This window comes from Carassius gibelio, chromosome B14 (assembly GCF_023724105.1).
Source record: "Carassius gibelio isolate Cgi1373 ecotype wild population from Czech Republic chromosome B14, carGib1.2-hapl.c, whole genome shotgun sequence".
Taxonomy (NCBI): Eukaryota; Metazoa; Chordata; class Actinopteri; order Cypriniformes; family Cyprinidae; genus Carassius; species Carassius gibelio.
In genome coordinates, this window is record NC_068409.1 from 1,904,175 (window position 1) to 1,919,016 (window position 14,842).

The 14,842-nt window shown below is 33.2% G+C and overlaps 1 long non-coding RNA gene across 1 annotated transcript in view; it reads right to left on the bottom strand.

The window, feature by feature from the left end:
- The window catches only part of LOC127971127 (uncharacterized), a 116,500-nt gene extending 114,048 nt beyond the window's left edge, over positions 1 to 2,452 (bottom strand). The window contains exon 1 of the long non-coding RNA XR_008156753.1: positions 2,332 to 2,452. This is a non-coding gene — a long non-coding RNA (uncharacterized LOC127971127). The remainder of the gene's footprint in view (positions 1 to 2,331) is intronic.
- Between the last annotated feature and the right edge of the window lie 12,390 nt (positions 2,453 to 14,842).

Consider the following 14,842-nt stretch of genomic DNA (forward strand, 5'->3'; position numbering starts at 1 on the left):
GACATGCCAATCAGCTAATCAACTCAAAACATCTGCAAAGGTTTCCTGAGCCTTCAAAATAGTCTTTCAGTTTGGTTCACCAGGCTACACAATCATGGGGAAGACTGGTGATCTGACAGTTGTCAAGAAGTCAATAATTTACACCCTTCACAAGGTAAGCCGCAAACATTCATTGCCAAAGAAGCTGGCTGTTCACAGAGTGCTGTATCTAAGCATGTTAACAGAAAGTTGAGTGGAAGGAAAAAGTGTGGAAGAAAAAAAAAAATCAAAAGGTTAAAATTAAACCTTACAGATAATGTCCCAGCATGAGAGTTTTGTTTGGTGAAAATTATTTTGTAAACATTTCAATTTTTTTTCATAAACGCTGTTGTATCTATGCGCACACACACACACACACACACACACACACACATGCACAAAATAGTTTTAATTATAAATTAAAAATGAATAAATAAATAAATAGATTAATAAATAAATAAATGTACAAATCCATAATTTTGAGGGGAATTATGCCACTTTATTTGAATGACAGGCAGTCACACAGTGATGGAAGCAAGTAATGTATTGGGACTGAATATGAACTTTATTTAATTTTTAATTTTATCGATTGCACCCTAAGAAATCATTTTCCATCATAGAAATATGGCCGCCATTTTGAACTTTTTGAAAAACCTACTTTTCCGAACTCGTCCTAGACGGTTTGTCTCATTCACACGAAAATTGAACCAGATCATCTTCTGTCAGTGCTGACCAAAAGTTATGAAAATCAAATTGATTCGTCAAACCATTTTCGATAAACGCTCAAACCAGGTACATGTTATAACAAGCATGACCTGAAGCTACTTGCTGCATTTTAGCGCAGCACCACCTACTGGTCCGGAGATATGAAAAATTGCTATTTTTGCTTATAACGTCTAAACAGTTTGTCCAAAAATTGGTCTTGTTAGATTCAGGGCAACACGCCGAGTCGACTGATATCCAATTTTACTATTTCGGCCATTTTGACTGTCGGCCATTTTGAATTTTGTGCTAAAATGTTCAGAACACATTTAATTTTCAGAATGCATCAACGGATTGTTATGAAACATGGTATTGGTCATCATCACAATGTCCTGAAGGAGCGTGAGAAGTTTCGAAACAGCGCCACCTAGTGGTGATCATTCTTTTTTAAATGCTTATAACTTTGAGTGTGGTCGACTTATTTTCACGAGACTCATCAAATTAGACTCCTGAAACCTTAACGAGTCCTACAATACCAAACATGCTAGGTTTCGCCTCACGGTTTGTGTAGCGTTGTGATTTAGCGCTTAAAAACCATTTGGCTATATCTTCGAAACCGCTTTTCTGATCGAGACGAAACCACCATCAGAAGTTCGAAAACATAGGTCGATAGCTATACGCCAATGCCCAAATGTGAAAATATTGATAGTAAGGGGTAGTAAAATTCAATCAAAGTCAAGAGTCAGTCATTTTTTTTTTTTACGTGATTTTTCATATAAATCTATATTCACTATATAAATCTATATTCACTTCTATAACTCTGAAGTGAATTGAGATATTTTCACCAAAATTGACACACATATGTATGGGCTCACTCTGAGGACACACTTTAAAAAAATGGTGGGACTGAGCCTCTTGGTGGCACTATAATAGAACAAAACATAAAATTCCCATTGACTTCAATGCAGTTTTCTGAAATAGAATGCTATACTAAACAAATGCATTGGTGTAAAACTATGAAAACTCAGAATGTGCCAACAACACCATCCCCTGAAGGTACTCAAAATATTTTCGAAACAGTTATAACAAAATTTCCAGAAAGGCTAATAACTTTTGAATAAATCTGGCTATTGAAATTTCACTGGTTTTAATAGATTCCTTGGGTAAAGCTGAGAAAACCAAGTTTTCCTTATTTGGCCAAACTTCCTGTCCGCCATCTTGATTTTTAGTCAAAATGTACTTTTTCAAACTCCTCATCAACTGTTGGTCCGATTTTCACCAAAATTGAATCATATGATCTTCAGACTGAGCCACCTAACCAATATGGATTTCGTGTCAATATACGAAACGGTTCTCATTTAGCGCATCAACAAATTTACTGGAAGGATGCCAACATGCATTTGAAGTGAAGTGAAGTGAAGTGACATTCAGCCAAGTATGGTGACCCATACTCAGAATTTGTGCTCTGCGTTTAACCCATCCGAAATGCACACACACAGAGCAGTGAACACACACACACACACTGTGAGCACACACCCGGAGCAGTGGGCAGCCATTTATGCTGTGGCGCCCGGGGAGCAGTTGGGGGTTCGATGCCTTGCTCAAGGGCACCTAAGTCGTGGTATTGAAGGTGGAGAGAGAGCTGTTCATGCACTCCCCCCACCCACAGTTCCGTCCGGCCCGAGACTAGAACTCACAACCCTTCGATTGGGAGTCCAACCCTCTAACCATTAGGCCATGACTTCCCCATTTGAGGCTGTATCTCAGCAAAGCTTTGGTATTTTTGCACCAAACATTGTATGTGTCATTGTCACCTCACACTGACCATTCCACACTAATTTGTTAACAGCACCACCTATTGCTTACATGTGATAAGCCAATAAATCCTATTACTAGTTGTTGTGTTTATTGTTTTCAAGACATTTTGCCTAAAATAACCTTAAAACGGTTTAAATTACTCATTCCTGCCGTTCGTCTGAAGCTTGCTTCTGTAGTGCTTGGCCCCCATTATTGCTGCTTGCAGCTATATTTATTATTATTATTATTATTATTATTATTATTATTATTATTATTATTATTATTATTATTATTATTATTATTATTATTGAAGTGTTTCAAAGTATGATTTTTTTTTTTTCAAGGCTGGCCTTCTCTGAACTTGACACACCAACTTAACAGTCCTTTGTATAGGCAACAATCATGAAACTGACTGACATTGTCAGTACAGTCCAAAAATGTGTTGTTACTGCCAATCATATAAATTAAAGATAAAGAGCACAGCATGAGATGAAAGCCTTTCTACCATCACTTCACAAATGTTCCCATTTTTCTGCTTTAAGGCAACAATGCACCATAAATACCATCACGGCACAACCATTCCCCATGGTTCCCATCACCAATTTAGGAATACAAGCTATGGACAAGCTCTCTGGAGACGACACTCTTCAATTAATTTATATCTGCATAAGAAGTAAAAGCCACTGTAATTATTAATTATCGTCGTAATGCATTACCCTAAAGATTCAAAGAGGCTAAATACAACTGTACATTAAAACAGCATTTAGCATTTAGTTTATTTATTCCCTAGTATTAAAGACACACAACATGCTGTCTACTTAGTATTGACTTTCAGTGCAAACTGTAAGTTGTAAAAACAGCCTGCAGTTTCCTTCTTGTTCTATTTTGGCTGATCTGACTCATAAAATTACTTTCACTGGTGCAACCAAATTTATTCAAGCTGATGCTAAATAATATCAATAATATAAATAAAAACATTTAATTTAGATGTTACACATAGCTGAAACAAATTTCATCATTATGGCTTTTATGTTTACATAAAGGTAAGCAGATAAGTAAGTAAGTAAATAAATAACTAGTTTCTGTATTTGACACAATGGCATACTTTGTCAATAAAATACACCGATGGTACTGTACATTTACAAAAAAAAAATAAAAAAAAATAAATAAATAAATAATAATAATAATAATAATAATAATAATAATAATAATAATAATAATAATAATAATAATAATAATAATAATAATAATAAATAAATAAATAAATAATAAAAAATAAATACTAAATCAAATTAAATAAATACACAAATTTATAGCAGCAAAACTTAAATTTAAGGATTAAATATAAATTTAAAAAACACAGTTTAACACATTTTACAGTCTAATATGCAGTAAAAACTGATTGAGTGACGATGGGACTGTGTACATTTGCAATCTTACTATAATATGTACAACTGACCTGAATTAAAATTAATTTAATTTAAAATAATCACATCTGTGTCACTGATAATAAATACATATTATCTCTACACATATTTATAAAAATACATATCCTCACTAAGAGTCCATATTCAAGTTAAATATGTCACTGAGGAATTGACTAAAAAACTGCAAGTCAGAGTTTGGACAGTGTGTCTGTGTACAGGTACAGTAAAATAATGCGATACAAAGGGTGTTCGCTCAGGAAAAGAATATACGTTATCCTTTGCATGGTGCCCAGTAGAGTAAAGTATTATTAGAGTGAAAATTTATGGTGCTGTTTGCCTCTGTGTTAATTTGTTATTTATTTATTTTCCAGAGCTTGCCCTTGACTCTAATGGAGCGCTGCACCAAATCAATTTGAAAGCTAGTTAAGCTGCTACTCAAAAAACACCACATGCAAAGTGCCTGAATATATTTTGCACACTGTCAAACACCCTTGAACATACTTTAAATGATCTGCATTTCTGAAATGTGTATGTGCAGAGAGCGAGTGATGAAAAGCAAGAGACAGAGAGTGTCTGCACATCCATAAATGTCAATATAACTATATTTACAATGCATTCTTTAGCACAGCCAAACAGTATTTCAGCATGTAAGCATATTCAGCATCCAGCCACTTCAGCACCATGGACAGGGCACAATAAAACTGAAATGTATAAAACCTTTAACAAATGATTTCATTTGTTGTGCTGATCTATTGTCAAACACTTCCCTTCATTTTAATCAACATCCTTTTCTACAATGCATTGCAAAATCCACATCTACACGTATCCTGCTGATACCAGAGTAATGGGATTAATCACCTACAATGATGATACATCATTCAGAAAAGAGAACACGGATGTGATCAAAGTGGTGCCATGACAACAACTTGCTGCTGAATGCCAACTAGACATAGGCAGTCATTACTGTCATGCAAAGCACAGCTAGTCTCTAACCCTCCGTGCTTCAGTATAAATGAGGTGATGGTTACAATCTCCCATTGGTGCTATGGGCAATCACTCCAGGTGCTATGGGCAACATATTTGGTGCAAATCTTTTAATTGGCCATGAATGGCATACAATCTATTCCCATTTGCTTTGCACACTCCATTGTACTGAAGTGTGTCATGAGTAACTGTCTGGTTACCGGTAAGAAAAGAAGGCTGTTGTTGCAAAGGTTAGAGAGAAGATAGAATAGGAAATGGCCCATCAGCTGCAGAACACTTCATTGTTCACTGGGCACTGGCAAATCAAAGACTGAGTGGGATCCAGGTCCTCTTATATAAATGTGCCCATTGAGCTGTATTGAATCTATTTTACAGTACAGTACATTTTATTATGTTCACACACCATTGTCTGTCCGATGTGGTTGTGCCTACACTTTAGAGAAAGTGCTGATGATGCATTTGATAGTGTAATATGTGTTTTGAGGGTATGAAATCAGTTTGGAATCAAGCACCTTTCTAGCATTCTCATTGGTCTCATTTGATTGCCTGATGAAACAACATGTTTGCAAAACCTTGTATTTTTTGGAAAGCATTCCATATAGATGACATTGTCAAAATGATCCTCATATGGCTAAAAACTCTGCATTACGTGTGCCAGGCTAGTAGTTGGTGATGTCACTTTGTAAATAAATATGACATGCCTGGGCACACACATAAAGACTGAACATGTAACGTGCATGTACATGGCATCACAGTTTTCCAAATTTTGTGTTTTCAGGCCCCCAAAAGTGTTTGCATTTTTACTACAGACCTTAACTCTGACAAAGCATCCAAACAAGGACAATGTTAATTTCACACTTTTAAGTGTCTTCAAAATAAATAAACAAATAAATAATCAATCTGGGTCTGATGTTGAACAGAATTTTGACTCCCTGCAAAATAATTTCCCCACTCATTGAGGCTGCTACCTACTTACCTAATCCTAAAGTTCTGGAAGTTTTGGATAACAATATATTTGTAGCTTTATTTTTAAGTAAACAATAGGAAGAAAACAGCAGGAAGAAAGTAAAATAAATCTTAATGTATTTCGTGAATCCTTCTTCTGGTAGTGTAGTAACAACATCTACCTGTACAGGGTTACTGTCATTCTAACCAGATGAACCCTATACATAAAATTCACAATGGGCAGCAGTTTATTTATTTGCTTGTTTGTTACTTGTTCTTTTTGCTGTCATTTATTTGTTTAAATAATTTATTTAAATAATTATATATATATATATATATATATATATATATATATATATATATATATATATATATATATATATATATATATATATATATATCAAATTCAAATATAAATATATATATATATATATATATATATATATATATATATATATATATATATATATATATATATATATATATATATATATATATATCAATTTTTTTTTTTTTTTTTTTCTGCTTCAGAGTGCTTTAAAACAATATAGACGTGTTTTTTTTTTTTTTTTTTTTTTTTTTTTTTTTTCACTGTATGGCAAATGAATACTGCTTATATGCTGGATCATGGCAGAATGACAGGGAAACAAATAGTCTCTTTGATTCTGCCAGGCAAGTGCATATATCATGGCCACAATGAGGTTATAGATATGGTGCTGCAGTGTCCATCAAGATCAGATTTCAGCACAGCACATATTTCAACATATGGGACATGTAATTCTAATCCTGTCAATAAAACAGGGGTTGTGTACAGTGAGATCACTTACAAGGTCTTAAAAATTTGATGTCACATGTCAGGTCCAATTCTACATTTGAGCGTAAATCAACGGCAATGACAGAACATGAAGGTGTGCACAACTCTGAGAGGCTCAATCTTTATTTATTTATCAAGGTTGATGAATAAGGTACAAGTTCTTTTTCAGCCTTTTTTTTTTCAAGCTATTCATGCCCTGACGGGAATGCACAGATGCTCTCCCACAGGCTGAGTCACTAGGATGAATATACAGCTGTCAAAAAAATGATAAATGAGCTACTGAAAATAATCATATGAAAATAGGGAAATATTTATTTAGTTAGATTATATATATATATATATATATATATATATATATATATATATATATATATATATATATATATATATATATATATTGATTGATTGAGCGTCATTCTCTTAAAAGTAATGTCACACAATCTGAGCACACTTTGGTTCAAGTGCATTTCAGTGACTTTAAAAAGAAGTCAGTGCCTTTTCTGACAATGTGTGGCCACATGCACTCTTACAAAAAAAACAAGAATATATATATATATATATATATATATATATATATATATATATATATATATATATATATATATATATATATATATATATATATATATATATAATTATTATTATTATGATTATTATTATTATTATTATTATTAGTAATAGTGGTAGTAGTATATAGATCCAAAGGGAGATTTCCACAGAAATGCCATAACATAGCCATTTTGAAGAAGCAACTTTTAAGGGATTGGTTCTTAGAATAAACCTTATAAGAATTTAGCATTCATTTTCTGAAGCAAACATGCGATTTTAGCATCCTTCAGCACATCTTTGAGCTCTTTTGTGGAATGACTTACTGCTCTTAATCACAATTTCATTGATGTACAAGGTGAGCTACTGAGCAAGTTTACTATGTCAAAAAGCCATAAATATGATTATTATGTCATGCAAACGTGAAAAAAAAAGGTTTATAAATCATGCACTATGGTATTGAAAATGATTTGATGTCAAACCAGTATCTATGCAAATAACGATGCAAAAATAAGTCTTTGTTAATGAATGATTTGCCCCTGTGATCATACAGTAAACTGAAAATAAACAGAAGTTGTTAATGATTTACTGCATCTAAAAGTACGTTTGCAATGAGATTCATTCATTAATTTATACATCCATTAATTTATTTTATGTGAAGATCATTTTATTAATCTAAAGATGCTTTTTCACACTCTAAAGAAAACTTTGTGCTATTGAAAGATTATTTGTGGAACTACAGATTTTTAAGTGTGTTCATGGTTGAAACTAAACTTTTAACTCCACTAGGCTTAGGCTGTAGACAGACATTATGATAGTTCCCGGGGCAGCTTTCTTGCTTGTATCCGCTTTTGAAAACAGCTTATATTTGCATTCACACTAATGAAAAACTTTCAGACATTCAAACTTCATCTCTCATTCAGATTTTTTTTCATCTTTCATTCAGATCATATAATCTCACTTTATCTTTTCATCTCACTTCGTCATTTTTTTTTTTTTTTTTCACAGTCCAATCTATTTCGGACATCACAGTCTCAGAGGAATCATTTTGAATGGCTTTTTTGTTAAAGGTCACTGTCATTTGAATGGAAAACGAATGACAGCTAATTTTAGTTCCGAATTAAAGGACAGAGTACCACTCCCCTTTTGTCAATCACATATCATTCATGAAACAGTTCATTTGAATCATAATGCTTGTTTTTAAAGTTATTAACTTTCTGGTTATTAGTTTCAGAAAACAAACAAAATATACAGAGCCACGTTTTAATGACTGGCAGGACAGAGGTAAGCAAACACCTCTAGAAATGTCACAGCCTAGAATCTGCAACCGGAGAAGATACTGTTATTCCGGACCCTTTAAGTAATGCATAGCAGTTACCACTAAGACCACTAAGAGAAACACAATGATTCCAGGGGTCACTGAGTGAAGGTGACCTTTTTGATTCAGATCAAGTATACTGGCAAGTACTTTAACAGACTTTGTTCTTTTTTCCCTCTCGCTGACTGAACACACCTCATTATCAATTCATCCGTGATACACTTACACATTTATTTATTTTTTTGTTGTTTCATAAGTAATCACATTCTTTGCATCTTGTTTTGTAAATATTTCATAGCCTGGGATTCATAACACCTGTTTATCTTTTTGAGAGCACTCTGTGCTTTCATAACATATCTCGAAAGGCTCAGTAATCCCCTTTATTCTATTCTCGGTTTTGATTAAAAGGACCGAAACGGAGAGACAGAGACCCTATCCGTCTAACAGAAACAAAACATGTCTGTTTGTTCAAGTTTCAATTAGCACCAGCACAGATTCTGCTGCAAAAGCAATGAGTGTTGCTGCGGGCACCGTGACCCAGATGGTAGCTCTTGAAACACACAAAACATGAGCAGTGCTAAATGCAAAAGATTGATGGGCTTTATTAATGCCAGAGCCCATTACCTCTTTGAAGAAGTGAGAATTTCTGTTCAGGGTTTTTTCATGTTTCCCTTTAAGCAGCTTATTTCAACGAGATTGAAACAGTATTTTAAAAGAAAAAAAAAATGACAGCATGCATGCATGTGTGTGCCAATTCTCACTATTAACTTGTGGTTTATTAGAATGCTTATTACTAGCATATTGACCATTTATTAGTCATTGTAAAGCACATATTAATGCCTTATTCTGCATATTTTAGATCCTTTAATCCTACCTAAAACATAACAGTTACCTTACAAACTATTTATAAGCAGCAAATTAAAAGCTTATTAATTAAGGAAAAGTCATAGATAATAGATAGCTAATAGTGAGAACTGGTCCCCAAACTAAAATTGCATTATTATTATTATTATTATTGTTATTGTTATTATTATTATTAGCATTAGCATTATTATTAGCATTTGTATTAATAAAATGAAAATAGTACTTTACAGTAAGATTTCATTTTGAAATATATATATTGTTAATTTTAACTAACAATTAATCTAAATTCTACAAAATTTACGATTACATTTTTTAAAATCAGAACTAACATTAACAAAGGTTATTAAATTATTTTAGAATATATATTGTTAATTTTCACTTCATGTTAGTTATGGCATTAACTTATCACCATTAACATTACAGCACTAATCTATACAAAATCTCTCAAAAAATCAGTGCTGGGAATCCACTATACAAACATTCACACACATGAAAATGCCATCTGGAACCAATAGGATAGTGACTGTAATGTACATCGAAATCATTCCAGGAGCACATTTTCCTTTGATATATGATCATGATCAATAATATTGGAAGAAAACCAGAAGACACATATTGAAAAAAAAGTAGTTTGGCTGAAGTTTGCAGTAGAATACCAACAAAGAGGATACAAAATTCAGCACGGATACCCCTTGAATAATTACAAGACTTTGGTCTTTGATGTTGCCAGTGAAAAATGTACGGTTTCATCTCGACAGAAAAGTGACCGTTTAAGCAATCTTCTATGACACATACGATTCAGCAGTGATGGGCCGATGCAGCAGTCATTGTGAATGGAAGAGCTAAGTAATATCTCGTCAAATGCTTCAAAAGACCCCTAAAAAGACTTGCATTGTAGGATCACTTAAAAAAGAAAGAATATAAGAAAGATAGACTTGCAATAAGAGGGTTTATACATACTGTGCAAAGCATGACGGGAACATCTAATCTAAATACAGATGGAGGGATGATCTCAGGGGTGAGATGATGAGATCAGAAAAGCCTCTTTGAAGGGTGCCATGCACGGACATATGAGAATTTGACAATATCCCTCAACTTAAAAATCATATGCTTGATTTCACCGCAGCTTGCTATTGCTTTTCAAGGCTTGGATGCCTTCTCTACATACTATATGCGTTTTATTTTGCCACTATCAGCATTTTTGCCTGGATTGGTCTTTGGTTATCATACACATTTATTTTATTTATTTTTTTTCCCGAGGAAATGAGGAAGCTGAAAAGGTCCATTACTGTCTAGAATAGGCAGAGATAGAAATAGAGTGGAAAAAAAGACAACCATTTACTTTCTGAATCAAGCGTAGCGGATTAAACTAGGTGCAGGTGTAATCAAAAGCCATGATTGCGGTATACTCCTGTGACATAATGCAGCAAACACTGCATGGAAACAGTATTGCAGACTATCCTCAAAAGGAACGATGTGTGTGCTATGCATATTAGAGTGATTGAAGGTCACATTGAGGAACACTTTGGACAGAAGTGTTCTGAAGTATCTCTATCCAACTTATTTTGCAACGCAAAAGCAAACTGTTTTCGTATGCATGACTTTTGTTTAATTAGCCACTATAAGTACACTCTTAAAAATAAAGGTGCTTTCACAATGCCATAGAATAGCTTTTTTGTCTAAATGGCTCTATAAAGAACCTTAAACTTCTGAAGAACCTTTCTGTTTCAAAAAGATTTTAAAAAGTTAAGAAAGAGATGGTTGTTTAAAGAATCTTTGCGCTACAAACTGTTTTTAGTATTAGAACAATACATTCAAATATTAAAAGAAACACAAGTTTGCAACATCAGGCAGCATGACAAGCTTTTTTGTAAAGGTAAACATAGCCTAACTGAAGTGGAATATCTCAAAGATTACAAAGAAATAAATGAATGGATTACTTAATTAATTCATATTGTGATAGCATTCTGTGAAACTGTTGGTTAATTTGATTCACGAAAAAAGTAAATTTGCTAAAAAAATACTAACATTTGTTATGATATATTTATTTACATTATTAAATTGAGGCCTATGAAATTCTGTTTTATATTTTGATTTAAATTGGATGGCTTAATGACCTATTCTATGTCTGTTCTAAAATCTAGTCACAAATGGCTGGACTTACCTCTATATCAAAAATAAGGTGAAAAGAGGAGGGAAAGCATACATGTCGAAATAAATACATGCAATATGAAGGTATAAATATGTAGATATAACCTAGAATATATTAGCAATATGTGAAATTATCCATAATTTAATTGGAATAGTGACTACCAACCTGAATTAAATTTGACAAAGTAACCCTGTTTTAAAAAAAATCTACTGACTTTTTTATTTTTATTTTTGTTTTTATTAAAAGAGCATGAACAAAAAAAAATAAAAAAAAAATAATTCAATATAAGGTTATGCTCTGCCAGGAACACCCTCTACTCCAGTTTGAACACAGCACTCATTATCCCTATGTCAAAATGTTCAAGAGCTGAATTAGAAGCCCACTCAGAAGCAGCTAAAACTCAGATGAGATATTTTTTCCCCACTTCAAACAATCAATGGTGATTCTGAGTTCATTAGCAATGAGGTGACAGAGTTAGTTTAAATGATAGTTAAAGTACTTCACTTTCTGTTTAAACTTTACAGACATAGGTAAAAAGATTAAGTAGCAGCTTTTTCATAATGATTGTTCTTCTTGTTGCCTTTGGCAGTTCATTATTCCAGCTATATATATATATATATATATATATATATATATATATTAATCTTTTTTTTTTTTTTTTTTTTTTTTTTTTAATGTGTGCAGCTAATGAGGAGATAAGACATGACCATTTGGCTTATGACAGACCATTCTTTTTTTTTTCTTTTTTTTTTTTTTTTTCAACATGAGTCATGCTTACTGAGAATGAATTGTGTCAACTCAGTGCATCATTCATTTGCATGTTCTGTCTGTGTTATTTTAACAACTGACTCTCTAAAATGTAACACAAATCTGGTGATGACAAACTAACAAATATTGACAATAAACTATGCTGAAAACAATTTGCAAACCACAAACGTTTTATTACAGATGTGCACACTTTATTATAACTGTTGACAACAAGCACCCGCTTTGCCCATTGACAGGCTTGAAAGACCAAGGACAATTGTTAATATAACTCAGACTAGATTATTCTGAAAGAAGAAAGTTACATACACCTAGGATGCTTTGAGGGTGAGTAGAACATGGACGAATTTAAATTTTTGGGTGAACTAACCCTTTAAAATAAAGTGTGACCCGCCATGCCATTTTGGGAATAAACAGCATCACTCCACCACTGCAGTCCAGACACCTGTATTGTCTGTAGTCTCTCTGTGTCTTGGTTTTTCACACTCTTCTTCATCATTTGTTTGTCATAGGATGAATAACTTGTGCCACGATTGCTAGAAAATATACAGGAGCATCTCTTTTTTTTTTTTTTTTTTTTTTTTTAGAAAATTTGGTTTATTGCCTTCTTTTCATTACAGCACAAGGCTAACTAATAAGCTTTCTTTGTATAAAAAGAAGGACAATCCTGAAAAGAATGGCAGTACCTGCTGCCATGCTAAACCAGCGGATCTGTTCTATAGCCATATCATTTCTGTGACATAGGAAAAGGTACTTTATTCAATGAAATATTGATTTTACTGTGGAATATCATGGAATTTGGCAAATTTTGGATTGAATAATAATAATAATAATAAAATAAAAATAGATCAATTACTGCTCAAACTGCTATTATTAAACTGCAAAACCACTGATATTTATATTTCAATATAAAGTGTGCATGAAATTCAGGGTCCATATACTTTGTTAATATTAAGGAATTTTCCATACTGATTTTACACAAGTATTTTAAATGTACACTGCATTGTGATGGGTTTTAAGATTAAACTAAATATACATAAACTAGATAAACATAAAATCCTTGCAGAAAATTGATGCAAAAAAGACAAAAACAAAAACATTACTAATCAGTTGTGTTAATTGAACAATAATTTAACAATTTAATTTAATAAAATTCTAAACAAATTTACCGCAATAATTAATTCAGATTAAGGGAAATGTCATATCATTTCAGTGTCAGCAATACACAATGTTTTATCTCAAATGTGGGAGGTTTGTAGACACAGTTTACATGCCTTGTGCTTTTTATGAAGTATCACAAAAAAAAAGAATCCCATTTACTCAAGGAAGATGCGTTACACAATCATTTCAGATTGATTGTCCTTATATTTTGATACTGATCCTGTACATATTCTCCGAATTAATCTGTGCAAACTTGGGGGACTTCATGCAAAATACATCCAAAGGCATCATCCTTAAGTTTTGCCAAGGCTGCCAAGAGGATATATGATGTTGTGTTTTACAGAGCAGGTTTTTGAACACATCAAAACTCACAAATACTTTACAAGAGCATCAATTATTTTGCAAGAGCAATCTCTATACGCACATTACATTTAAAATTTATGTTGCATTGACAGCAGGAACCGCATGTATAGCTTTAACTGATCTGAAACTCCAGAATCACTCCGTGACCATTTCCTCTCACCACAAGTGTTTGCCAGCAGGAGGGCACATAAAGGGCGAGAAACTCCAGAACTCCCACCTCACCTCTTCCTCCACACACTCTCCAATTAATCACGCTGTGGCTTCTTTCACACTGGAACTGTTAGGATTCGCTTAGTGTCCAGCCTCTCCCATCTGTCACTACAAAGCTTCCAAGCAATTTCCAACAAGATGGTACTTAATTATAATACAAAGGCCCCTGACTTCGACTTCCTCTGTGACCCATGAAATGCTGTGATATTGTCTGCATTGCAACTTCATTGTCTGGAAAGTATGACTCGCTCTGGCAGCTCTGTTAGGGAAGGCGGGCCTTTCATATGGGATAGCAATTTGGATTGCTTCACTCCAGTAGTTCATGGCTCCAGGGTAGGCATGGTTATGATTAAGAGAGGGAAGGCAAGAGACAAAATGATTACACAGAGATGAATACTATGATGACAGACGTCACAAGACACCGTGCATGTGCATAAAAGGCAAAAAAAAAAAAAGTCTGCAGATGCTAAGCATATCAAATTAGTATGCCAGAGCATTTAAGACACAAAACTCCCAATGAGACCATGTACCACGTTTGTTTGTACAATTTGGAGAGAAAGTAAAAGATAAAAAATAAATAAATAAATAAATAAAATCAGATTCACTAATATCTTAAATATAGGGTATTATTTGCTTTGTGATATCCAACAAATTGCAAGCATGCTCTGTAGGTCTATTGTGGGGCATTTCCTAAGAGTTGTGAAAACAGTCATACATGTGAATTGTCTTATTAATTTAAAGAAGACTTTTTGAGTGTGGTTAAATTTGCCAAATAT